Source organism: Monodon monoceros, unplaced genomic scaffold, assembly GCF_005190385.1.
Source record: "Monodon monoceros isolate NGI ecotype Baffin Bay Population unplaced genomic scaffold, NGI_Narwhal_1 Super_Scaffold_6, whole genome shotgun sequence".
NCBI classification, from domain to species: Eukaryota; Metazoa; Chordata; class Mammalia; order Artiodactyla; family Monodontidae; genus Monodon; species Monodon monoceros.
In genome coordinates, this window is record NW_021703783.1 from 31,859,163 (window position 1) to 31,885,632 (window position 26,470).

At 39.4% G+C, this 26,470-nt stretch overlaps 1 pseudogene; it reads right to left on the minus strand.

Annotated features, from left to right (window-relative positions):
- Positions 1–13,626: 13,626 nt before the first annotated feature.
- On the minus strand, positions 13,627–14,057 carry LOC114886124 (annotated as a pseudogene).
- Between the last annotated feature and the right edge of the window lie 12,413 nt (positions 14,058–26,470).

The window sequence follows — 26,470 nt, forward strand, 5'->3', positions numbered from 1 at the left end:
AATTACTTTAAATGTCACTGTACTAAATGCTCCAATTGAAACACATAGAGTGGCTGATTGGATAAAAAAAAGACCCACCATGCTGCCTACAAGAGACTCATTTCAGGGTGAGAGACACACAAGACTGAAAATGAGGAGATGGAAAAAATATTTCATGCAAACAGAAACAACAAGAAAGCAGGGGTGGCAATACTCATATCAGGCAAAATAGATTTTATTTTTTATTGAATTTTATTTTATTTATTTGTTTATACAGCAGGTTCTTATTAGTCATCAATTTTATACACATCAGTGTATACATGTCAATCCCAATCACCCAATTCATCACACCCCACCCCCACACCCCGTCTCTTTCCTCCCTTGGTGTCCATACATTTGTTCTCTACATCTGTCTCAATTTCTGCCCTGCAAACTGGTTCACCTGTACCATTTTTCAAGGTTACACATATATGCGTTAATACACGATATTTGTTTTTCTCTTTCTGGCTTACTTTTCTCTGTATAACAGTCTCTATATCCATCCACATCTCCACAAATGACCCAAATTCGTTCCTTTTTATGGCTGATTAATATTCCATTGTATATATGTACCACATCTTCTTTATCCATTCATCTGTCAATGGGCATTTAGGTTGCTTCCATGACCTGGCTATTGTAAATAGTGCTGCAATGAACATTGGGATGCATGTGTCTGTTTGAATTATGGTTTTCTCTGGGTATGTGCCCAGTAGTGGGATTGTTGGATCATATGGTAATTCTATTTTTAGTTTTTTAAGGAACCTCCATACTGTTCTCCATAGTGGCTGTATCAATTTACATTCTCACCAACAGTGCAAGAGGGCTCCCTTTTCTCCACACCCTCTCCAGCATTTGTTGTTTGTAGATTTTCTGATGATGCCTATTCTAACAGATGTGAGGTGATACCTCATTGTAGTTTTGATTTACATTTCTCTAATAATTAGTGGTGCTGAGTAGCTTTTCATGTGCTTCTTGGCCATCTGTATATCATTGGAGAAATGTCTATTTAGGTCTTCTGTCCATTTCTCAATTGGGCTGTTTTTTTTTAATATTGAGCTGCATGAGCTGTTTATATATTTTGGAGATTAATCCTTTGTCCATTGATTCGTTTGCAAATATTTTCTCCCATCCTGAGGGCTGTCTTTTCGTCTTGTTTATGGTTTCCTTTGCTGTGCAAAAGCTTTGAAGTTTCATTAGGTTCCATTTGTTTATTTTTGTTTTTATTTCCGTTACTCTAGGAGGTGGATAAAAAAGATCTTGCTGTGATTTATGTCAAAGAGTGTTCTTCCTATGTTTGCCTCTAACAGTTTTATAGTATCTGATCTTACATTTAGGTCTCTAATTCATTTTGAGTTTATTTTTGTGAACAGTGTTAGGGAGTGTTCTAATTTCATTTTTTACATGTAGCTGTCCAGTTTTCCCAGCACCACTTATTGAAGAAACTATCTTTTATCCATTGTATATCCTTGCCTCCTTTGTCATAGAGTAGTTGACCATAGGTGCGCGGGTTTATCTGTGGGCTTTATATCTTGTTCCATTGTTCTACGTTTCTGTTTTTGTGCCAGTACAATATTGTCTTGATTACTGTAGCTTTGTAGTATAGTCCGAAGTCAGGGGGTCTGATTCCTCCAGCTCTGATTTTTTCCCTCATGACTGCTTTGGCTATTCGAGGTCTTTTTGTGTCTCTATACACATTTTAAGATTATTTGTTCTAGTTCCATAAAAAATGCCATTGGTGATTTGATAGGCATTGCCTTGAATCTGTAGATTGCTTTGGGTAGTATAGTCGTTTTCACAATATTAATTCTTCCAATCCAAGAACATGGTATATATCTCCATCTGTTTGTATCATCTTTAATTTCTTTCCTCAGTGTCTTATAATTTTCTGCATACAGGGCTTTTGTCTCCCTACATAGGTTTAATCCTAGGTATTTTATTCTTTATGTTGCAATGGTAAATGGGAGTGTTTCCTTAATTTCTCTTCCAGATTTTTCATCATTAGTGTATAGGAATGCAAGAGATTTCTGTGCATTAATTTTGTATCCTGCAACTTTACCAAATTCATTGATTAGCTCTAGTAGTTTTCTGGTGGCATCTTTAGGATTCTCTATGTATAGTATCATGTCATCTGCAAACAGTGACAGCTTTACTTCTTTTCCAATTTGTATTCCCTTTATTTCTTTTTCTTCTCTGATTGCCTAGGCTAGGACTTCCAAAACTATGTTGAATAATAGTGGTGAGAGTGGAAATCCTTGTTTTCTTCCTGATATTAGAGGAAATGCTTTCAGTTTTTCACCATTGAGAATGATGTTTGCTGTGGGTTTGTCATATATGGCCTTTATTTTCTTGAGGTAGGTTCCCTCTATGCCAACTTTCTGGAGAGTTTTTATCATAAATGGGTGTTGAATTTTGTCAAAAACTTTTTCTGCATCTATTGAGATTATCATGTGGCTTTTATTCTTCAATTTGTTAATATGGTGTATCACATTGATTTGTGTACGTATTTTGAAGAATCCTTTCATCCCTGGAATAAATCCCACTTGATTATGCTGTATGATCCTTTTAATGTGCTGTTGGATTCTGTTTGCTAGTATTTTGTTGAGGATTTTTGCTTCTATATTCATCAGTGATATTGGTCTGTAATTTTCTTTTTTTGTAGTATCTTTGTCTGGGTTTGGTATCAGGGTGATGGTGGCCTCATAGAATGAGTTTGGGAGTGTTCCTTCCTCCACAATTTTTTGAAAGAGTTTGAGAAGAATGGGTGTTAGCTCTTCTCTAAATGTTTGATAGAATTCACCTGTGAAGCCAGCTGGTCCTGGACTTTTGTTTCCTGGAAGATTTTTAATCACAGTTTAAATTTCATTACTTTTGATGGGTCTGTTCATATTTTCTATTTCTTCCTGGTTCAGTCTTGGAAGGCTATACCTTTCTAAGAATTTGTCCATTTCTTCGAGATTGTCCATTTTATTGGCATAGAGTTGCTTGTAGTAGTCTCTTAGGATGCTTTGTATTTCTGTGGTGTCCATTTTAAATTCTCCTTTTTCGTTTCTAATTTTATTGATTTGCATCCTCTCCCTCTTTTTCTTGATGAGTCTTGCTAATGGTTTATCAATTTTGTTTATCTTCTCAAAGAACCATCTTTTAGTTTTATTGATCTTTGCTATTGCTTTCTTTGTTTCTGTTTCATTTATTTCTGCTCTGATCTTTATGATTTCTTTCCTTCTGCTACCTTTGGGTTTTGTTTGTTCTTCTTTCTCTAGTTCCTTTAGGTGTAAGGTTAGATTGTTTATTTGAGATTTTTCTTGTTTCTTGAGGTAGGCTTGTATAGCTATAAACTTCCCTCTTAGAACTGCTTTAGCTGCATCCCATAGGTTTTGGATCATCATGTTTTCATTGTCATTTGTCTCTAGGTATTTTTTGATTTCCTCTTTGATTTCTTTAGTGATCTCTTGGTTATTTAGTAATGTAGTGTTTAGCCTCCATGTGTTTGTGTTTTTTACGTGTTTTTTCCTGTAGTTCATTTCTAATCTCATAGTGTTGTGGTCTGAAAAGATACTTGATATGATTTCAATTTTCTTAAATTTACTGAGGCTTGATTTTTGACCCAAGATGTGATCTTTCATGGAGAATGTTCCGTGAGCACTTGAGAAGAAAGTGTAATCTGCTGTTTTTGGATGGAATGTCCTATAAATATCAATTAAACCTATCTGGTCTATTGTGTCATTTAAAGCTTGTGTTTCCTTATTTATTTTCATTTTGGATGATCTGTCCATTGGTGTAAGTGAGGTGTTAAAGTCCCCCACTATTATTGTGTTACTGTCTATTTCCTGTTTTATAGCTGTTAGCATTTGCCTTATGTATTGAGGTGCTTCTATGTTGGGTGCATATATATTTATAATGTTATATCTTCTTCTTGGATTGATCCCTTGATCATTATGTAGTCTCCTTCCTTGTCTCTTGTAACATTCTTTGCTTTAAAGTCTATTTTATCTGATATGAATATTGCTGCTCCAGCTTTCTTTTGATTTCCATTTGCATGGGATATCTTTTTCCATCCCCTCACTTTCAGTCTGTATGTGTCCCTAGCTCTTAAGTGGGTCTCTTGTAGGCAGCATATATATGGGCCTTGTTTTTGTATCCATTCACCAAGCCTGTGTCTTTTGGTTGGAGCTTTTAATCCATTCACATTTATGGTAATTATAGATATGTATGTTCCTATGACAAATTTATTTGTTTTGGGTTTGTTTTTGTAGGTCCTTTTCTTTCCTTGTGTTTACCACTTAGAGAAGCTCCTTTAGCATTTGTTGTAGAGTTGGTTTTGTGGTGTTGAATTCTCTTAGCTTTTGCTTCCCTGTAAAGCTTTTGATTTCTCCATTGAATCTGAATGAGATCCTTGGCAGGTAGAGTAATCTTGGTTGTAGATTTTTCCCTTTCATCACTTTAAGTATGTCATGCCACTCCCTTCTGGCTTGTCGAGTTTCTGCTGAGAAATCAGCTGTTAAACTTATGGGAGTTCCCTTGTATGTTATTTGTCATTTTTCCCTTGCTGCTTTCAATAATTATTCTTTGTCTTTAATTTTTGCCAATTTGATTACTATGTGTCTTGGTGTGTTTCTCCTTGGGTTTATCCTGTATGGGACTCTCTGTGCTTCCTGGACTTGGGTGGCTATTTCCTTTCCTATGTTAGGGAAGTTTTCCACTATAATTTATTCAAATATTTTCTTGGGTCCTCTCTCTCTCTCTCCACCTTCTGTGACCCCTATAATGTGAATGTTGTTGCATTTAATGTTGTCCCAGAGGTTTAGTAGGCTGTCCTCATTTCTTTTCATTCTTTTTTCTTTATTTTGTTCTGCAGCAGTGAATTACACCATTGTGTCTTCCAGGTCACTTATCCGTTCTTCTGCCTCAGTTATTCTGCTATTGATTCCTTCTAGTGTAGTTTTCATTTCAGTTATTGTATTGTTCATCTTTGTTTGTTTGTTCTTTAATTCTTCTAGGTCTTTGTTAAACATTTCTTGCATCTTCTCGATCTTTGCCTCCATTCTTTTTCCACGGTCCTGGATCATCTTCACTATCATTATTCTGAATTCTTTTCCTAGAAGTTTGCCTATCTCCACTTCATTCAGTTGTTTTTCTTGGGTTTTGTCTTGTTCCTTCAGCTGGTACATAGCCCTGTGCATTTTCATCTTGTCTATCTTTCTGTGAATGTGGTTTTTGATTCATAGGCTGCAGGACTGTAGTTCTTCTTGCTTCTGCTGTTTGCCTTCCGGTGGATAAGGCTATCTAAGAGGCTTGTGCAAGTTTCCTGATGGGACTAGTGGTGGGTAGAGCTGACTCTTGCTCTGGTGGGCAGAGCTCAGTAAAACTTTAATCCACTTGTCTGGTGATAGGTGGGGCTAGGTTCCCTCCATGTTTGTTGTTTGGCCGGAGGCAACACAACACTGGAGACTACCTGGGCTCTTTTGTGGGGCTAATGGAAGACTCTGGGAGGGCTCACACCAAGGAGTACTTCCCAGAACTTCTGCTGACAGTGTCCTTGTCCCCACAGTGAGCAGCCACCCCTGCCTCTTCATGAGACCCTTCAATACTAGCAGGTAGGTCTGCTTAGTCTCCCCTTGGGTCACTGCTCTTTCCCCTGGGTCCTATGTGCACACTACTTTTTGTGTGCCCTCGAAGAGTGCAGTCTCTGTTTCCCCCAGTCCTGTTGAAGTCCTGCAATCAAATCCCACTAGGCTTCAAAGTCTGATTCTCTAGGAATTCCTCCTCCCATTGCCAGACCTCCAGGTTGGGAAGCCTGATGTGGGGTTCAGAACCTCCACTCCAGTGGGTGGACTCCTGTGGTATAATTGTTCTCTAGTCTGTGAGTCACCCACCCAGCAGTTATGGGATTTGATTTTACTGTGATTGTGCCCCTCTACTGTCTCATGTGGTTTCTCCTTTGTCTTTGTACGTGGGGTATGTTTTTTGGTGAGTTCCAGTGTCCTGCTGTCAATGATTGTCCAGCAGCTAGTTGTGATTCTGGTGTCTCGTAAGAGGGAGTGAAAGGATGTCCTTCTATTCTGCCATCTTGGTTCAGGGCCCCAAAATAGATTTTAAAACAAAGGCTATAAGAAAAGCCAAACAAGGACATCATATAATGATGAAGTGCTCAATACATGAAGAAGATATTATACTCGCTAACAATCATGCACCCAATACAGGAGCAACGAAATATTTAAAGAAAATACTAAACCGACATAGAGGGAGAAATTGATAATAATACAATAATAGTAGAAGACATTAACACCCCACTGACGTCAATGGACAGATCATCCAGATAGAAAATCAGTAAAGAAAAGCAGTGTTAAATGACACAATAGAGCAGTTGGACTTAGTTGATATCTATGGGACATTACATCCAAAATAATCAGAATACACATTCTTTTCAAGTGCACATAAAATGTTCTCCAGGATAGATCACATCTTAGGTCATAATACAAGCCTCAACAAATTTAATAGGATAGAAATTATATCAAACACTTTTTCCCAACCACAATGGTATGCAAGTAGAAATCAATTCCAGAAAGAAAAATGGGAAGAGAATGAACACATGGAGACCAAACAACATCTTACTAAAATAACCCAATGGGTCAAAGATGAAATCAAAGAGGAAATCAGAAAATGTCTTGATAGAAAAAAGATGGAAACACAACTTTTCAAAATCTATGGGATGCAGCAAAAGCAATTCTAAGAGAGAAGTTCATAGTGATACGGACCTTTCTCGAGAAACAAGAAAAATCTCAAATAAATAGTCTAACCTACCATCTAAAGGAATTAGAAAAAGACACATGCACCCCAATGTTCATTGCAGCACTATTTACAATAGCCAGGTCATGGAAGCAACCTAAATGCCCACTGACAGACGAATGGATAAAGAAAATATGGTATATATATACAATGGAATATTACTCAGCCATTAAAAAGAACGAAATTGGGTCATTTGTAGAGATGTGATGAATCTAGAGACTGTCATACAGAGGAAAGTAAGTCAGAAAGGGAAAAACAAATATCATATATTAATGCATATATGTGGAACCTAGAAAAATGGTACAGATGAACCGGTTCGCAGAGCAGAAATTGAGACTCAGACGTAGAGAACAAATGTATGGACACCAAGGTGGGGGATGTAGCGGAGGTGGTGGGGGTGCTGCTGTGATGAATTGGGAGATTGGGATTGACGTATATACACTAATATGTATAAAATGGTAACTAATAAGAACCTGCTGTATAAAAAAATTAAATTAAATTTAAAAAATGAAATAAAGGAATTAGAAAAAAGAGGACTAGCAAAGCCCAAAGTCAGCAGAAGAAAGGAAATAATAAATATGAGAGGACATAAATAAAATAGAGACCAAAGAACAATAAAGAAGATCAATGAAACCAAGACCTGTTTTTTTGAAAGGATAAATAAAATTAATAAACATTTAGCCACGTTCACCAAGAAGAAAAGAGGAGACCCAAATAAACAAAATAAGAAATGAAGGAGCAGAAATAACAACTGATACCACAGAGGCAAAAAATCATAAAAGGATACTGAGAACAGTTGTATGCCAACAAATTGGACAACCTAGAACAAATGGCCAAATTTCTAGAAACATACAGCCTGCTAAGACTGAATCAAGAAGAAACAGACAATTTGAACAGACTGATCACTAGACATGAAATTTAATCTGTAATAGTAATTAAAAAAAAAAAAACTCCCTGCAAACAAAAGACTAAGACTGGATAGCTTCACAGTGGAATTCTACCAAACATGTAAAGAAGAGCTAATACCTACTCTTCTCAAACTATTCCAAAAAATTGAAGAGGATAAAACACTTCCAAATTCATTCTACAAGGCCACCATTACCCTGATACCAAAAACAAAGATACTACAAAAAAATAAAATAACAGGCCAATATTTTTGATGAATATAGATGCAAAAATCCTCAGTAAAATATTAGCAAACTGAATCCAACAATACATAAAAAGGTTCATACACCATGATCAAGTTGGAGTTATTACAGTGTCACAAGGATGGTTCAACATATGCAAATCAATCAATGTGATACTGATACACCACATTAATGAAAAGAAAGATAAAATAATGATCATCTCATGGTAGCTCTATTTTTAGTTTTGAGAAACTTCCATACTGTTTTCCACAGTGACTGCACCAATTTACATTCCCACCAGCAGTGTATGAGGATTCCGTTTTCTTCACATCCTTGTCAACATTTGTTATTTGTGTTCTTTTGGATGATAGCCATTCTATCATCAGGTGTGAGGTGATATCTCATGGTGGTTTTGATTTGCTTTTCTCTGATGACTAGCAATGTTGACCATCTTTTCACGTGCCTGTTGGCCATCTGCATTTCCTCTTTGGAAAAATGTCTATTCAGTTCTTCTGCCCATTTTTAACCCAGGTTTTTTGTATTTTTGATGTTGAGTTGTATGAGCTGTTTATAGATGTTGGATGGTAACATTGGATATTAACATCTGTAATATTCCTTATTGGTAATATCATTTGCAAAATTTTTTCCCATTCAGTAGGTTGTTTTTTTGTTTTGTTGATAGCTTCCTTTGCTGTGCAAAAACTTTTAATTAGGTCTCATTTGTTAATTTTTCTTTTATTTTCTTTACTTTAAAAGAAAAATCCAAAAAATATGTTATGATATATGTCAAAGAGCATTCTGCCTACATTTTCTTCAAGGAGTTTTTTGGTTTCTGATCTTACATTTAGGTCTTTAATCCATTTTGAGTTTATTTTTGTGTTTGGTGTTAAGGAGTGTTCTAATTCCATTATTTTACATGTAGCTGTCCAGTTTTCCCAGCACCACTTATTAAAGAGATTGTCTTTTCTCCATTGTATATTCTTGCCTCCTTTGTCATAGATTAATTGACCATAAGTGTATGGGTTTATTTCTGGGCTATTTATCCTGTTCTATTGATATATATGTCTGTTTTTGTGCCAGTACAATGCTGTTTTGATTACTGTAGCTTTGTAGTATGGTCTGAAGTCAGGAAGGGTTATACCTTCAGCTTCGTTCTTTTTCTCAGGATTGCTTTGGCAATTCTGGGTCTTTTGTCATTTCATATATATTTTAATATTACTTGTTCTAGTTCTGTGAAAAATGCCACTGGTATTTTGTTAGGGATTGCATTGAACCTGTAAATTGCCTTGAGTGATATGGTCATTTTAGCAATATTAACTCTTCCAATCCAAAAACATGGTATATGTTTCAATCTGTTTGTTTGTCTTCAATTTCTTTCATCAGTGTCTTATAGTTTTCAGAGTACAGGTCTTTTGCCTCCTTAGGTAGGTTTATTCTTAGGTATTTTATTCTTTTTGATGTGATGGTAAATGGGATTGTTTCCTTAATTTCTTGTTCTGATACTTTGTTGTTAACGTATAGAAATGCAATAGATTTCTGTATATTAATTTTGTATCCTGCAATTTTACTGAATTCGTTGATGAGTTCTAGTAGTTTTCTGTTGGCATCTTTATGATTTTCTATGTAAAATATCATGTCATTTGTAAACAGTGACAGTTTTACTTCTTCCTTTTCAATTTGAATTCCTTTTATTTCTTTTTCGTCTTTGGTTGCTATGGTTAGGACTTCCAAAAATATGTTGAATAATAATGGCAAGAGTGGGCATCCTTGTCTTATTCGTGTTTTTAGAGGAAATGCTTTCACCATATGACCCAGCAATTCCACCCCTGGGTATATATCTGAAAAAAACAAAACAAAAACACTGATTCGAAAAGGTACATGTACCCCAAAGTTCACAGCAGCATTATTTACAATTGCCAAGATATAGAAACAACCTAAGTGTCTGTCAACAGATAAATGGATAAAGAATATGTGGTATGTATATACAATGGAATACTACTCAGCCTTACAAAAGAACAAAATTTAGCCATTTGCAGCAACACAGATGGACTTGGAGGGCATTATGCTAAGTGAAATTAGTCAGACAAAGAAAAATACTGTATGATATCACTTCTATGTGGAATCTAAAAAATAATACAAACAAATGTATATGCAGAACAGAAGTGAACTCACAGATATAGAAAACAAACTTATGGCTACCAAAGGGGAAAGGGAAGTGGGGAGGGACAAATTAAGGGTATTGGATTAACAGGTACAAACGCCTACATAGCACAGGAAATTACACATTTTATTTTGTAATAGCCTATAATGGAGTATAATATGCAAAAACACTGACTCACTATGCTGTGCACTGAATCAAATACAATATTATAAATCAACTATAGTTCAGTTAAAAAAAAGATTTTTATTATGTTGATATTTTTCAGTCTCACTATCATGTATATAGGAAGGATATTGTTGTTGTTGTTGTTTTTAATTCTCTTTGGGGTCTGGTAAAGCCATTCCTATCTTACCAAGGAATTATTTTATTTTATTTATTTTTTGGCTGTGTTGGGTCTTCCTTGCTGCACACGGGTTTTCTCTAGTTGCAGCAAGTGGGGGCTACTCTTCGTTGGGGCATGCGGACTTCTCATCACAGTGGCTTCTCTTGCTGTGGAGCACAGGTTCTAGGCGTACAGGCTTCAGTAGTTTGGCTCACGGGCTCAATAGTTGTGGCTTGTGGGCTCTGGAGTTCAGGCTCAGTAGTTGTGGCACATGGGCTTAGTTGCTCCACGGCATGTGGGATCTTCCTGGACCAGGGCTCAAACCCATGTCCCCTGCATTGGCAGGTGGATTCTTAACCACTGAAGCACCAGGGAAGTCCCAGGATATCGATTTTTATTTATGCCCTTTGATATGCTTCTTAAATTTCAGAATTAAATTTGAGACTTTCTTTCATCTGGTGACAATCTCTACTGAGTCCCAGTCTTAAATTTGAGAATTCATGTTTTTTGTCAATTCTAAATGTTTCTCAGTTCTTACCTCTTCAAGTATTCCATCTCTTTCATTCTAATTCCTACTAGATATATGCTGGGCTTTCTATTCTGTTCTTCAGATAGATCTTATACTTTAACCTTTCTTTTCTATTTTCCATCTCTTTATTTTCTGTGTTCCTTTACGCATAAATTTCTCACCTATACTCTAATTCACTAATTCTTTCTTCTACTATATTTAAACTGCTGTTCTCCAGTTCATTGAGTTTTTAATTTTAGTTACTAAATCTTTCATCTTATGATATTATAATTTCTCTTTTTTACATTGCCATTTAAAAAGTATCACCCTTTCCTTCTTTCTTAATTTTTTACCTCCTTAATAGTTTTAAGGAGATAGTTTTATAAGCACTTTGCCTGTTACTTTATCCCATATTCTTTGTAGTGGTAATCTCTCTGTTACGTTTGCTGATTCTCTTGTGTTGTGAACTCATCTTCATCACATGCATGGCCTCAAGGCCATATTTTCTGTCACTACTTGGATATTTTCCCTTTGGCCAAATATATCCAATATACCACCAGGCTGTACTATTATTTCAGCTCTTGAGTTTAATGTTCTGGCTTTGACTCCTGCTTTGTTTCTGGTTGATTTCCCTTTTTGTCTTTTGAGTTCAGCTCTGTATTAAAATATTTTGCTATATTTTATTTTTTATTTCTATATGTTTGTAAAGGAAAGGATGTTCTCTTTCCTGTTCTCTGTGCTGCTTAAACAGAACATCTTTTTAAAAGCAAGTGTTTAAAGAACACTTGTTCTTTTAAAGAAGGGTTTAAAATGGCCCATTTTATATTCCAAAGAGACCCATATTAAAAGGATGCATGTAAGCCTGAATATGGAAAGGACCGTGCATACAGATTTGAGTAATATTTAAGAGGCATAAAGTAGGTCAATTTGAGAGACTCGAGCCTAAGCACTTGGTGAGGTTTTGTGGTGGTGCTGGTGGCAGTTTGGTCTGGGTCTCTTGGTGAATCATGGTGCTGTTAACTGGAATCAGGAACAGGGAAAATTCATATATTCTGGTACTTGTAGGATATGCAGGTAGAAAGATCCAGAAGGCAACAGGAAATACTAGTCAAGAGCTCTGGAGATCAATGAGGATTTAATCTTGTGGCTGGAAGTTGGAGACATGGCTGTACATTACAGGAAGAATGTATGCAGTGAGTAGAGACTGGTACAGTGAGTCCTATTAATATAAATATTAGAGAATAGTACAATGAGCACTAGCAATATAATGAGTCCAGAAGAGAATGGCATGAGGGGAATCGAGAAAGACGCTCTCAGTGAACACTGATATCCCCACATATACAGAAGGACAGCTGGTGATTCAAAAGATGGACAATAAAGACCCAGTAAGTTCAGATTTTAAAGTGTGAGATGATCAATGTTGGTGATATGTCAGTAAGGAAAGGAAGTCAGAATATGATAATTATGATAAGAGAAAGTGAATTGTTTATATTCACATGATTAAGAGCAGGCATCATGGATGACAAAGGCCCTGGAGATGGCCTTTGAAGAACCATCTCTAACCACCGAAGCCTACAGAGGAAGAGAGTTAAATTTCATCTCAGATGGTATAGGCTGTTGTTCATATTGATTCAATACTAGGATGCAACTCACCAACTACATCATTTAGCTGGCCAGACCAAAATAGAAATTATTATGTTAGTACCCGAACCAGGAAGAAGGATTCCTTCAAATGCAACCAACTTGGGAATCTAGGCCCTACCTCTCAAGCTGCAAAACTGTGCTGTTTCAGCCACAGGGATGAGAGAGCTGTTTCTTTTACACAGGATAAGACCCTAGAGCCAACTACTTCTGAACAGTTGATGAAACATTTGTAGGTCTTATGCAAACTAAAAGCTGCTTTCTTCTCTGCCTAAATCAGAACTCTCTCCTCTACCATCATTTCCCCTGTGAGTTCTAGCTGCTTGGGCCTCCATGAACATTCAGCTCTGTCTCTTCAACTCAGGGAAGCTCCGGGACTCAGCCTGGTTTCTTTCCCCATCCCCGTGCTGTAGCCTGGAAAAGCTCTCAAGGCAGGAAGTTGGGGCAATCGTAGGGCACGTTTCTCATAGATCACTGTCATGTGTTACCTGATGCCCAATTTTTTTTTTTTAACATCTTTATTGGGGTATAATTGCTTTCCCAATGTTTTAAGAATCAAATTTTTAATTTATTTGGCCTGTTATTTTAGTAACTTCCTGTCAACGTTGCATCTCTTTCCTTCCTACCTTGATACCAGTAATTTATGAAGAATCGATGTAGTTTGCATTTGAATGACCTCCATGTACTTTAGTTCCACTTTTTGATTTGACTCTCTAATTTGCCACTTTTTTCCCTTAGTTGAACAATTTTTTTTTGTTTTGTTTTGTTTCTTTGGTGGTACGCGGGCCTCTCACTGTTGTGGCCTCTCCCGTTGTGGAGCAACAGGCTCCGGATGCACAGGCTCAGTGGCCGTGGCTCACAGGCCCAGCCGCTCCGCGGCATATGGGATCTTCCCGGACCGGGGCACGAACCCGTGTCCCCTGCATCGGCAGGCGGACTCTCAACCACTGCGCCACCAGGGAAGCCCAGTCAAACAATTTTAATCAAGTTAATAGTAAGCAGTAAAAGGGCAGTTACATGAAAAGTCCTATATTTTATGTGTTTAAACTGTTTTTCATTGTCTTTACTTGTAAGGTGTTGAAGGTGGGGTGCACTCCTGAATCTTCTTTCTGGTGGAATAAACTACATATTGTTCTGGAGTGCCACTTCGATGAATTCATGGTTTGTCCAAATGAACTTACCAGCAGTCGTGTTCTTGTTGTTGGAGCATGATTGATTGCACAGTGAAGCCAAGGATGCCATTCCGGGGGCACCATGCTTCCATCCACATCCCGTGATGTGTTTCTGCCATTCATTTCAGTAGTGTGTGTGACTCATCAGTGATGGCCAAAAAACTGCTTGCTGTCTTCAGAGTGTTTGTTTCCATGTTTGTCTTCCCCACTAACGTACCGATCCTCAGGTCGTTTGCCCTGAGGAAAATTCATAAATTGCCGCGTAGGCCGACGTGGCTGCTGACCCGCTGCAGCCCGCATTCAGGACTCGCAGGAACTCCATCGTGTCCCACAGGCCCAGCCTCTGGGGTGCACCAAGCAAAACCCGCTCAGGGAGAAAGCCGCCAGGAGCAGCTGGGAGCACATGATAGAAAGTTTCACGTGGGAGAATATTCAGACTCCTGTTACGTCTTCTTTGGTAAGAATTAGAAGCTGATTTTATGCATTTAGAACTAATTCTTTTCATTGTCATAATAAAAACAATTTAAGAAACACATTAAGATGGATATGCAAATGTATATTTAATAGCCAACTTCTAAGACTTAGAATGAGGAGAGCAGGGAAGCAGAACCTTGTGGAAAATGAAGCCCTAACAACGCTTATTCCTTCTGGCTGTGTTTACTTTACAAAACAGCATTCAAACAGCAAACACTTCAGTTTTAATGAAATCTCAAATGGGACAAACCTGATTCGGATTTAATTAGTTGAAAAAAATTGCCGAAAATTAGTAGTTTGGAATTTTTGAAAGGTACTGTCTTGGACTACTGATAATTGCAATCATAGTTGTTTTTCAGTTGCAGAGCTGAAATTTTGTATAAAATAAGCCATTAGAACTGAGGAAAAAAATTAAGAATACAGAGATACTAGGAGGACCAGGGAATTATTTTATATCTTCAGGCCTGGCATTATGTCCAGTAGATTTGTGAGACTCAGTAAATACTTGTGAAATAAAGAATGAATGGAGGAATGAATTCTGACTCCTGGAAGGCAAGGATTGTACTTATCTTGTTCATTGTTAAACTTACAATACCTAGTTTTTGGTCTGGCACATTGTACGCAGTAAACATTTTTATTGGTTGGGTTAATGAATGAATTAAAATTACATGCCCTACAGATATATCGTTGTATGCCAATTTGAAAATATATTTCCAGTCCTTATCTGACTGAAAAGTTATGCTAAAAAATGGGAGGCAACCCGAGTCAATGATATACTGGTTGGAGGAGTTTACACATCTCTTCCAATCTAGTGATGAAGAAATTTACGTTGCAAATAAGAGTTGTGTTGCAAAAGCTGACAATTTGTAAGAGTTCATCTGTAGGAGATTCCTTTTTCCATTTCTATTTGAAGTCCCTTTCATGAAGAAGAAATGGAAAGATAAAAATGCCTAAAAAGCAGACACAGGAATTTAAAGAGAAAGGAAAATTAGTCAGCAACCATGCACCACAAATCACTACTCAAACAATGAAGACTCATGAGATCCCGACAAAAGATGCTGCAAGGCCAAGGCTAGACCTCAGGGAACAAAAGGGGGCTAGTTCCGACGTCTCTCTCCCCTCCCCCCACCCTGAGTTCACAAGAATGTTTTATCATAAACTCCTTGTTCATTATAAGTAGAAATGTCCAGTTTTCTTCTTGCCCTTCGAAACCATTTTTGGCTTAAGTAAGGTGGTCATGCTGTCAGATCACTATAGAGGCCCAGCCAACATGGATGGGTGAAAATGCCTGGAGAGAGCGGGCCAGGTCAACAGCTCTCCTGTATAGCAGCATCTCCACTAGTTTTATCCCTATAGGGGCATGCGAGAGTCTATATTAGCATCCTACCAGGAAACAACTGCCACAAAACAAGAATGCTTAACATAAGAAACGCTAATTTTATACTTGGGTCATTTCAATCTTACTCACTGATGTTAGACTCCAGTTATTGGTGGAGGTACTTCTGAGCATTTAGGTTAAAAAAAAACAAAAAAAACCCTACATAACTGCCCCCAGTTCATCCCCCCTCCCTCCCCTGCCTGGGATGTTGGAGAATCTGTGTGAGCCTGAAACACAGCAGCAGTTCCCCCTCTCTCTTCCATTGGACCCCAAGGAAACAGTAAGACCTAGTTTGTGGGGACTTTGCCATTCCTCCACTCAGCAAAAGACAATTTCCTCTGTGTTGCAACTTTCTATTTGGCGAGAGGATAGAAGGGTTGGCAGGACCAGAGCTGGCTACTAAAAGCAGGCACAGTAAAACCTCACAATGAGTTGCCTCTTTCAGCTTGGCACATGATGTTAGGAGCTGGAATAGAGAAACACTTGTAATAAGTTGCAGTTGGGAGGAGGGTGATGGTGCTTCCGTAGAAGTCTTGTGTTTTTATCCCCTCCCCCCCTTTCGGTGGCATAATCATGAGCCTCACTTTTGTTTTTCATATTTTAAATTCAGCCTGTACTGAACTTGCCACAGAAATAGATCTGCGCTGACACTCCCACTCTCAAGCTGCCGGTGCTGGGTCGCAGGTTTGACATTGCTTGAGCTAACTCAGAAACTAGAAAGTTGAAGTGGCATTAAAGACGTAGCTACATGAATAGACCCACTTCCTGGTTGGAAAACCTGGATCGTATTTTATTTCCATCTCTGATACTCTTACACATCTTTAACATCACCACTAGGCTCGTCACACTGTGATTGCCCACACTCATAAGGTCGTGTTAAAAAAGGGAATTGCTTTATGACACAGGCATATTTTTTGCCCAAGTGAAAGGGTACAGTGGGAATCATTTTCACTTGGACAAGCTCTCCTGTGTATGCCTGATGCCTGCAAGTCAGATTAATGGAACCACTGGGTCAAGGCCTGTCATCAGAGTGGGAGGTCAGAATCAGGGAGGCCTAGAGGGAGGCAGCAGGAGGCCCTGGCAGGAGAGGTACACAGAGCATCAAAGGTGGAGGTTAGAAAGGCAGACCAAGATGTCAGGGACCCTTGCCAGGGGGGACCTCACTCCAGGGCTGAAAGCCAGATCAGGCCTTCAACTCTTGGTGGAGTGCTAAGATAGGGTGGGAGGAAAGAGAGCCCAGAGCTCTGTCCTAGAGACTAGTCAGCATTTATGGAGCAACTGAGCCAGGTACCGGGCTGCCAATCTTCTGTATGCCAATCAATGCTCTTGTCCCAATACATGTCATCTGTTTTTTCACTCTCGTATCTGTCACTGGCTGGTGAGTTCCTGGAGGGAAAGGCCTATGTATGTCTCGATCACTGAACGGGGTACCTGGCATATAGAAAATGTTTGGTAAATGTTTGTTGATTGAGTAAGTGACCTTACATCTTTCAAATTATTCCCATGTTCCTGTTGACCAAACCGAGTGTCAGAGAGATTAAGAGGGAAGAGAGGTCCCAGATTCTGCAAATGGAGTCCAATGTGGACTCAATCTGAATTTCTGATAAGCCAAGAATCAAACCAAGGGGCAGAAGATAAGGGTTACTTATCTTCTAGGTCTAATAGCTACAGTTGCAGGCCTTCCAAAAGGGAAAGCAGTAGCAGTAGCAAAGCAAATCAAGGCTCCAAGTTTAACTGCCACATCAGTGAAGATGTGGCAGTTAGGGTTAAGATTGCCAGACAAAATCTAGGACACCCAGTTAATTAGAATTTCATATAAACAACAAATAATCTTTTAGTATAAATATGTCCTAGATATTGTATGGATGTACTTAGATTTAAAAAGTATTCTTTGTTTATCTGAAATTCAAATATAACTGGCACCCTGAGGTTTTATTTGCCAAATTTGGCAACCCTAGATGGGGGTTGGTTTTTGGGATGCAGGTGGGAATCAGGAGGTAGGTTAACCCATCTCAGCAGCCACAAAGCTAGCTCCAGAGCGTCCCAGCACTCCCATGACCGGGGTGCTCCGTCTAGGGTAAGAAGCTTTAGAACCACAGCCCACCAGGTTCTGATTTAGCAGCAGCCTGAGTGCCCTCTTGTTACCTCCTCAGAATGGGAGCCCACTGGTGCTGCTTCCTTCCCCCGGTCCTCCCGCCCGCACAATGCATCTCGCTGTCATATTTCCCAAGACAGCATACGGCTGGGGTAGTTTGTCACTATTCAGTATAGATGGCCTGCCACAGAATAGGTGCTCAGTAAATATTTCTTGAATGGATGAACAAATCAGTTTCTGTTTTGTTTTGTTTTGTTTTTTGCGGTACGCGGGCCTCTCACTGTTGTGGCCTCTCCCGTTGCAGAGCACAGGCTCCGGACGCGCAGGCTCAGCGGCCATGGCTCACGGGCCCAGCTGCTCTGCCGCACGTGGGATCTTCCCGGACTGGGGCACGAACCTGTGTCCCCTGCATCGGCAAGCGGACTCTCAACCACTGCGCCACCAGGGAAGCCCAACAAATCAGTTTTAAAATGTGTCACCGCCCTTCTTCCAGACTGTCCACAGTCAACTCTGGCACATATTCTCAGGTTTAATCAGTTGTGGCGGAAGTATCAGGGCCAATTAGGGTCTCAGTGCAAAAGCGTAAGAGTATTTTTCTGAAAGACACCCCTGGGCTTCTTTCTCAGCAGGGATCTGTAGGTGTGGCAGGTGATCTGAGATTTTATCCTGTCAGTCGGCATGGCCCATCTGGTACACTCGACTTATGCAGTCAGCCTGTCTGAGAAGCATGGCCCGTCCAGGATGCCAGCCTCAGACCATTAACAACCAATAAGCTTTAGTCATATTAATGTTGGGGTGATTATATAATTCATTATCTAAACTGAGATACTTTGATGGAGTAAAAGAAAGTGCTAATCATAATGCAACTAGGAAAAATAATATAAACCCAAACTAGGACATACTGACATGTTAATTTCTGTGAATAATAAACACCCCCTAGAATCCCCTGGGTGCTGTGATCTCCAAATGCCACTCTTTGGACACAGTGACCATATTACCTGATCAGCTGCATACATGCTTCTGGACTGCTTTTCCTCGAGGTAGTTTATCAGGAAAGAGTCTATGAGATTCTCCTCACAAATCTGATTCATGTAATACTTTGCTGAGTATGTTTCTGTCTCTATCACAGATTAGACGTCTCTTAAAGATGATGGTCCATGCCATTTACTTTTGTATTCTAGCACCTGGTACAGTTCCTTACACTTGGAAAGTGTACTTGTGTCAATAGCATAGGCTGTTATGGTGCAAAAACAAACCACCCTCAAATTTTGGTGGCTTGTAAGGAAAAGAGTTTTTCTTTTTCACACCACATGTCCAGTGTTGGTCAGCTTGGACTCTGTTCCACATCCTATTTAATCTGGAACTCAGACTGATGAGCAATTTTTATCTGGAATGTGGCGGATCTCATGGCAGAGGGAAAACAGACGATGTCGAATCACAGACTCGCTCTTAAAGTTTCTGCTCAGAGGAGAGAGTTACCTCCGCTTGCTTTCCATTGTTAAAGCCAGTTAGGCAGCCAACTCTGCTTCACTGAGGAAGGGAAATAGAATTTTCTCACAGGGAAGCAAAGCAAACGCTTTGAACAATAGTACCAAATCTACCACATACTCAGTGAATGTGAATGGAACTCAACTGAGCATCATTATTTAACTCTGTACTCCAGATTTTCCTGACACGAAGGAGAGGTGAGGAGGGATGCAATGGGGGTGGGGTAGGGGAAAAAGCACACTCTGTGTACAATATTTGAAGAGCCCAGCACGTCTGCTCACCTTTCTGCTTTCTGTTTAGGCACATTTCTACCTGGGAGGAACGAGGAAACTTCAATTCTAGTCTTTTCCTTACCCATCTTCTCCTTCCCCAGGGTCACGGCTGGGAAGAGAGTCTAGCCATCCTAGCAGGATCAAAGAATAGCACCTCTCTGATTTCAAACCATTCCAGCTCTGGGGCTATAATATGAATTCCTTCAATTATTTGACACCTACCCCTTGCCAAGTGCCAGGTACCGGGCACTGTCCAGGGGCCCATGAAGCTTTCGATAATGTCAAGGTTCTTGCCTTCAGGCAGCTTGCGCTCAGTAGAGGAACAAGACATGTGCAAGTAATTCTAGGTGACGGGACATATGTCAAGCCCTCAATGCTTGAAATTCCTGTGTTCCAGCCCACTTGAGTCTCTCTGGTTGCAAGTCCTGGCCAGTTTGGGTTTAACCCAACACACTAGGTGCAGATGGAGTCCCAGTGGTTATTCAAGTGACTCCTGCCTTCTCCAGGAAGCCTTTCTCAACTCAGACAGAGGAGGCTTAAGTTCCTACCGGACTCAGTCTGACCCCTTCGCTCCCCTCCTGTGCTGTGTGCTTTGAATGTAATTATAAAGATATTCAATTGAATTATCTATCAAATATTTGGGTGTATCATGGCCCCTGTGATCCACCGCCCTGAAATACAATTATACTAATACAATTGGATTTTTCCAGTGATCCCAGGTTAGAATTTGGTCACTGCCTTGGGAAGATAATTTCTATCCTGAGGAGCTAGTCAGACAAGATGGGCATGACCAGAGTCCTTAGAACACACTCCGGGCAGACCACAGGCATTCTCAGCTGTGACAGTCCCTTCCAAGGCCACCCTAAGGAACACAGCAAGCCTCACAGAGAGTCACTTAGCTCCTAGATGAACTGTTTCACCATCCACGTCTCACTAAGTGGTTTTGGGAAATTTAGAATTAGCTAAGGTCTCAGGACACATTTCTTAGAATGATCAGGGTTTAACCATACTCCCAAGCATACTTCCCAGCAGATTCTAGAGCTCTGATCCATTAACGTTCTGATTCCAGGTTGACATCTCAGACTTCTGTTTGACCCATGAAAAACTGAAGTTCAGGGAGATTTAAGCAAGTTTTCCTAAGGTCATATATTGTTGATTGAAACATTCTACAACTCTAAAACGTTAGACCTATATATGAACTGGAATCTGTTAGGACACTTGATGGCCAGAAAGACAGGACAAGTTTTCATGAGTTCTGTGTTTATGAAGATGTGTCTTTTTATATTTTTCAGTTTATAAGAGTCACATTAAATTAGGTAGCTCTGGGGAGCATGTGCTGCTTGTTTCACAATAGTACTGATACTTTAAAAGTCAGATTTCTGAGTCATGTTGAGTTATTCACACAAACAAAACCTGAACCTGGGAAATGAAATAACAGGGACAAACACAGTGATGTCACGTCTCTTCTATAGAAGGCTAGAGAGATCCAGAAAGGAAGTTTCTCCAGGAATTAGGGCAAAGTTGAATACTGAGCATCACCCAGTTACAATGACAGATAAAGGAAAATCATGTCTGCTGAACTCAACAAAATTGGGATATTGTCTTTAATAAGCAACAAACTGCTGTTGGTGTGGAATTTAACTACTTAGTTAAAAGTAAACTGTATTATGAACTCCACTTTACGGGCTCCACGAATATCCTCATACTTTTGGGGCTCCTTTTTGGACCCTACTGACTCTTCTCCAGGAGTCAAAATACTCCTTGTTTTTCAGGGACAATGCTTATTCATAAGTTTCTTGATCCCTCTGGTTGGAAATAGCTCCCCTCTCCTTGATTGCTTCTGATGGTGATTTGAATAAGCATCCTTTATAGCCTTCATCATATTCTAGCCAAGCACATATAATTATCGCCATGTTTCATTTTCTCTGCTGTATAATAAGCCACCTGAAGATAGGGATTGTGTCATTTCTCCTTTGTGTCCTCATAAGGTTTAGCACTGTGCCAAGTGCATATTCCACATCCTCCAAATGTTTGTGCATTTAGTGAAACTGAATTATATTTGAATTGATAGGGCCATGGCTGGGGCAAAGCCTAAAAAACAGTCTGTTGATATAAAAGAAAACAAAGAAATGATGAACATTTTATTTTTATTTTATTCATTTATTTATTTATTTATTTTTTTGCTGTGCGCGGACCTCTCACTGCTGCGGCCTCTCCCGCTGCAGAGCACAGGCTCCGGACCCGCAGGCTCCGGACGCGCAGGCTCAGTGGCCACGGCTCACGGGCCCAGCCGCTCCGCGGCATGTGGGATCTTCCTGGACCGGGGCACGAACCCGTGTCCCCTGCATCGGCAGGCAGACTCTCAACCACTGCGCCACCAGGGAAGCCCAGAAATGATGAACATTTTAAACATCAGAATTAAGATGGAGGAACAGGTACCTTTCAAACTTGGAGAAAATTTTCTCTTCTGTTCGTTGTATATTTTGTATATGATTAATATATATTATTAAAAATGAGTTAAGTATATTGTTTCGTCCTTGAAAGAAAATATGCTTCCTTATGAAAATAGTAAAAAAAGGCTTTGAAATATTACTTTCCTCCTTTTCTATGCTTCTACTATCTTAAATAATACAAAGGCCACATTAATGACCTGTGTTAGAAAGTTGGCTTTTAAAAAATCACCATAAGACGTTATATTATTATTTAAGTTCCATTTGCAGGCTTGATAGCCGATTTACCCTTTAAAAATTCTCTGTATTCAGTGGTGGACTAGAGGGCCCGACCCTGTGGAAACACTGACATACTTCATGAGTGGACAAGGCTGAGGCCAGCTCAATCTAGAGTGAGAAAAAGGTTAGAGACAAAGGCCAGCCCATGACCCACTGTCAGCCTACAGGCCCTGGTCAACGCCTAGCAGATGTAGTGCAACCTCTCCACAGAAGATTCCTTCAGTAGATGAATCACTCTAGTTTACAGTGAAATTTTGTGTGGTCAGTTGTATATACTTGGCTTGTGTTAAGAGAGTTTGTACAGACATTTAAAATGTATTGATACTCTAGGTAGTATGTGTATGTGTTATAAGGAACCAATACACAGGGGGAATGGATAAACGAGACAATATTTGTTGAGTATCTGCCATGCTTTAGTTAATATAACTTTAAATAATTATAGTAACAATAATGACGATGATGGCAAAAATAATGTTATTTTTAATAAGTACTTGCTCCGTCCACACATTTAGCTATTTAATTCTTCCAGCAAACTTTAAACGTACTCTGTTTGTTTTATAGAGGAGTGAAGAACCTTGGTGATTTGAAGTAACTTGTTCAAGATCTTATAGTCAGTTAGTGCCGGAGCCAGGATTTGACCTGATCTAGCCAGGGATGGTTTAGTTTCAGGCTCAGACCTTATCTCAGGCTAGCTCAAGGAGCAAAAGAGGTATTTTCTTTAATTAAATTAATTAATTAATTTTGGGGGGCTGCGACGGGTCTTCGTTGCGGTGCTGACTTCTAATTGTGGCGCTTGTGCTCCAGGGCGCGTGGGCTCTGTAGTTTGCGGCACGCAGGCTGTCTCGTTGAGGAATGCGAGCTCAGTAGTTGTGGCGCGCGGGCTTAGTTGCTCCATGGCATGTGGGATCTTAGTTCCCTGACCAGGGATCTAACCTGCGTCCCCTGCATTGGAAGGCAGATTTTTTTATCACTGGACCACCAGGGAAGTCCCCTTTTTCTTTATTTAAAAAAAATTTTTTTTTTAAATTTTAGAATACTTTAGACAGAAAAAATTGTGAAGCCAGTACAGAATTTCCTTACACTAAACAGTTTCCCTTATTGTTAACATACTGTATAGTTTCTCTGTTATAATTAAAAAATCAATATTGACACCTTATTGTAAACTATGATCTATAGTTTATTCAGATTTCCTTAGTTTTTATCCAATGTCCTTTTTCTATTCCAGGATCCTAGCCAAGATACCATATGAAATTTAGTCATCCTGTCTCCTAGGGCTCATCTCAGTTGTGATGGTTTCATACACTTCCCTTGTTTTTGATGACCTTGACAGTTTTCAGGCATACTGGTCAGGTATTTTGTAGACTGTCCCTCAACTGAGGCTTGTCAGTGTTTTTCTTATACTTTGACTGAGGTTATATGTTTGGGGAGGAAGAGCACAAACATAAAGCACCATCATCATCGCATTGTATCAAAGTTACATGCCGGGCTTCCCTGGTGGTGCAGTGGTTGAGAGTCTGCCTGCCGATGCAGGGGACACGGGTTCGTGCCCCAGTCTAGGAAGATCTCACATGCCGCGGAGCGGCTGGGCTCGTGAGCGGTGGCCGCTGAGCCTGCGCGTCCGGAGCCTGTGCTCAGCAACGGGAGAGGCCACAACAGTGAGAGGCCCGTGTACCGCAAAAAAAAAAAAAAAAAAAAAAAAAAAAAGTTACATGCCATCAACATGACTTGTCACTGTTAATGTTGAATTTGATCACCTGGCAGAGGTAGTGTTGTCAGGTTTCCCCACTTTAAAGTTACTCAAAACAAGTTTTTTGTTGTTGTTGAAATAATTCAGAGAAACTTCACAAAAATGAATTCTAGCTGGTTCCTCAGGAACTGAAAATTATCAGGAAGCTACTGATGTTCTCTCTTTGGGACTATAGGCTCTCTCATTTCCTTTACTTTGAGTGTTTTCTTCATTATCTCTTTTCTTTAATTTTTTTTTTTTACTAACTGGTGATAGATTCCTGGCTCTCAGTAACTGTTTTCTGATTTCACTATTCTCCTCTCTCTATGCTTTTTGACTTGGCTGCCGGCAACATGCCCCACATCCCTCTCACCTCTTCCCGGTCATGAACCTCCTCAACTTGTGTCTCACTTTCTTCTAGCTTCTTTTCCCATCACAGGTGCCCCTTGATCTCACCTGGTGCCAGTCACTGTCCCAAGCACTTGTCCCTGAGCTAACTTGATCATTTAAACAACCCTATGAGGTGGGATTTCACTGGTGATGGTCCAGTGGTTAGGACTCGGTGCTTTCATTGCTAAGGCCCTGGGTTCAGTCCCTGGTAGAGGAACTAAGATCCTGCAAGCTGTGAGGCATGGCCGAAAAAAAAAAAAAGAACCCTGTGAGGTAGGTAGAATATCCCTGTTTTATAGATGATGAAATTGAGGTTGAGAGCAGAGAAGGTTAAGAAACTTTCTTAAATTGCTATAAGTGATAGACTTGGCCTTGAAGCCAGGTTTTTCAGACTCCAAAGCCAATGCTTGAAAGCCTAAAGGCACATCACCATCCTATACTGAGCCTCTAAAACTCCTAATAATCCTTTAAGGTTAAGGAGTTTAAGTGGGACAGTATAGGATTGTCCTTGCCCTAGATTAGCCAGCTAGTAAGTGGTGGAGCTGGGCTTAGACCCTGGTTTTCGCAGCCTGAAGTCCACCGCAACAGCTTGTCTTCCAAAATACTGAAATATGTAAATTAGCCAGATGAATTTCATTGTTTTAGGCCTGTTCTGAAAAGGTGAAAATAAAGATGTAAAATCTAATACCCAACGATTCCTGACTAAATCAATTCAGATCCAGGCTTTGTCACTCATCAGCATTTACCTTGAGTGAGTACTGAATCAGATAAGGCAATTTTAGATCTGGACCTTGTGATTAAAATACGTATTAGGAAGTTTGCAAGGCTAGTGGATGAGAAGAACAGAAAGATAAATAAACAATAAAAATACTGAAACTTCAGTGGCGTTATTTACAATAGCCAGGCCGTGGAAGCAACTTAAGTGTCCATTAACAGATGAACGGAGAAGATGTGAGATATATATATATATATATATATATATATATATATCTGCATATATATGTATATATACAATGGAATATTACTCAGCCATAAAAAATGAGATATTGCCATTTGCAGCAACATGGATGGACCTAGAGATCATCATACTAAGTGAAGTAAGTCAGACAGAGAAAGACAAATATCATATGATGTCACTTATATGTGGAATCTAAAAAACTGAACCAAATGAACTTATTTACAAAACAGAAACAGACTCACAGACATAGAAAACAAACTTACTGTTGCCAAAGGGGAGACAGGGAGGGATAAACTGGGAGTATGGGATTAACACTACCATATATAAGATAGATGAAAAACAAGGATTTACTATATAGCACACTTTATTCAATAGCTTGTAATAAACCATACTGGAAAAGAATCAGAAAAAATATAGATATATACATATCTATATATATATAACCAAATCACTTTGCTGTATACCTGAAACTAACACAGTACTGTTAATCAACTATACTTTAATAAAAAAAAATACTGAAGCTTCCATAGTTGGTAAATGTGCTGTTTTGTGGATATTAATGTGTATATACATTGGTGCAGATGCTGGGAACCATGAGTGTTGAGGGTGTTTCCTGATACCCCTGGTATCCTGGGATATTGAGTGATTGCCATGGCCTTGAACTTGTAGGAAACAGCCCCACTTAATCTTGACTTTTCTTAGTATATCAGTGGATATAGTAACCACAAAGTAGTTAGTAAAGGTGAAAAATTATGGGTGAGGTAGTACTAGAAGAGATAGAGAAAAAGAATGAGTGGTTTCAAGACATTGAATGTGGAGGCAAAGATGTGGAAGTCGTCAAGGATGATGGCATGCAAATTAGTGTCATTTACTAAGACAAGGACACCAGAAAAAGACCATGTTTGGTTGGGTGGGGTGGGGTGGGGGCGATCACGACTATAGATTCTTTAGACATCCAAAGGGACATGTCAAGGGTAGACCACTGGATATATGACTAGAATTCAGGGAGAGATCTGGGCTAGAGTGATGTATTTGTGAGTCATCTACATATGGGTAAGTAACACTACGGGTATTGTTCAAATCTCCTAGAGAGAGAAAGAGTGAAAAGATAAGAGGGCCTAGTGGCTAGATAATGATTAATTTTCAAAGGAGAACAATAAGTGATAGGCTAATAATTGGAGACAAGCTGGAAAAAATCCACATGAATAAATATGAGAACTGGAAA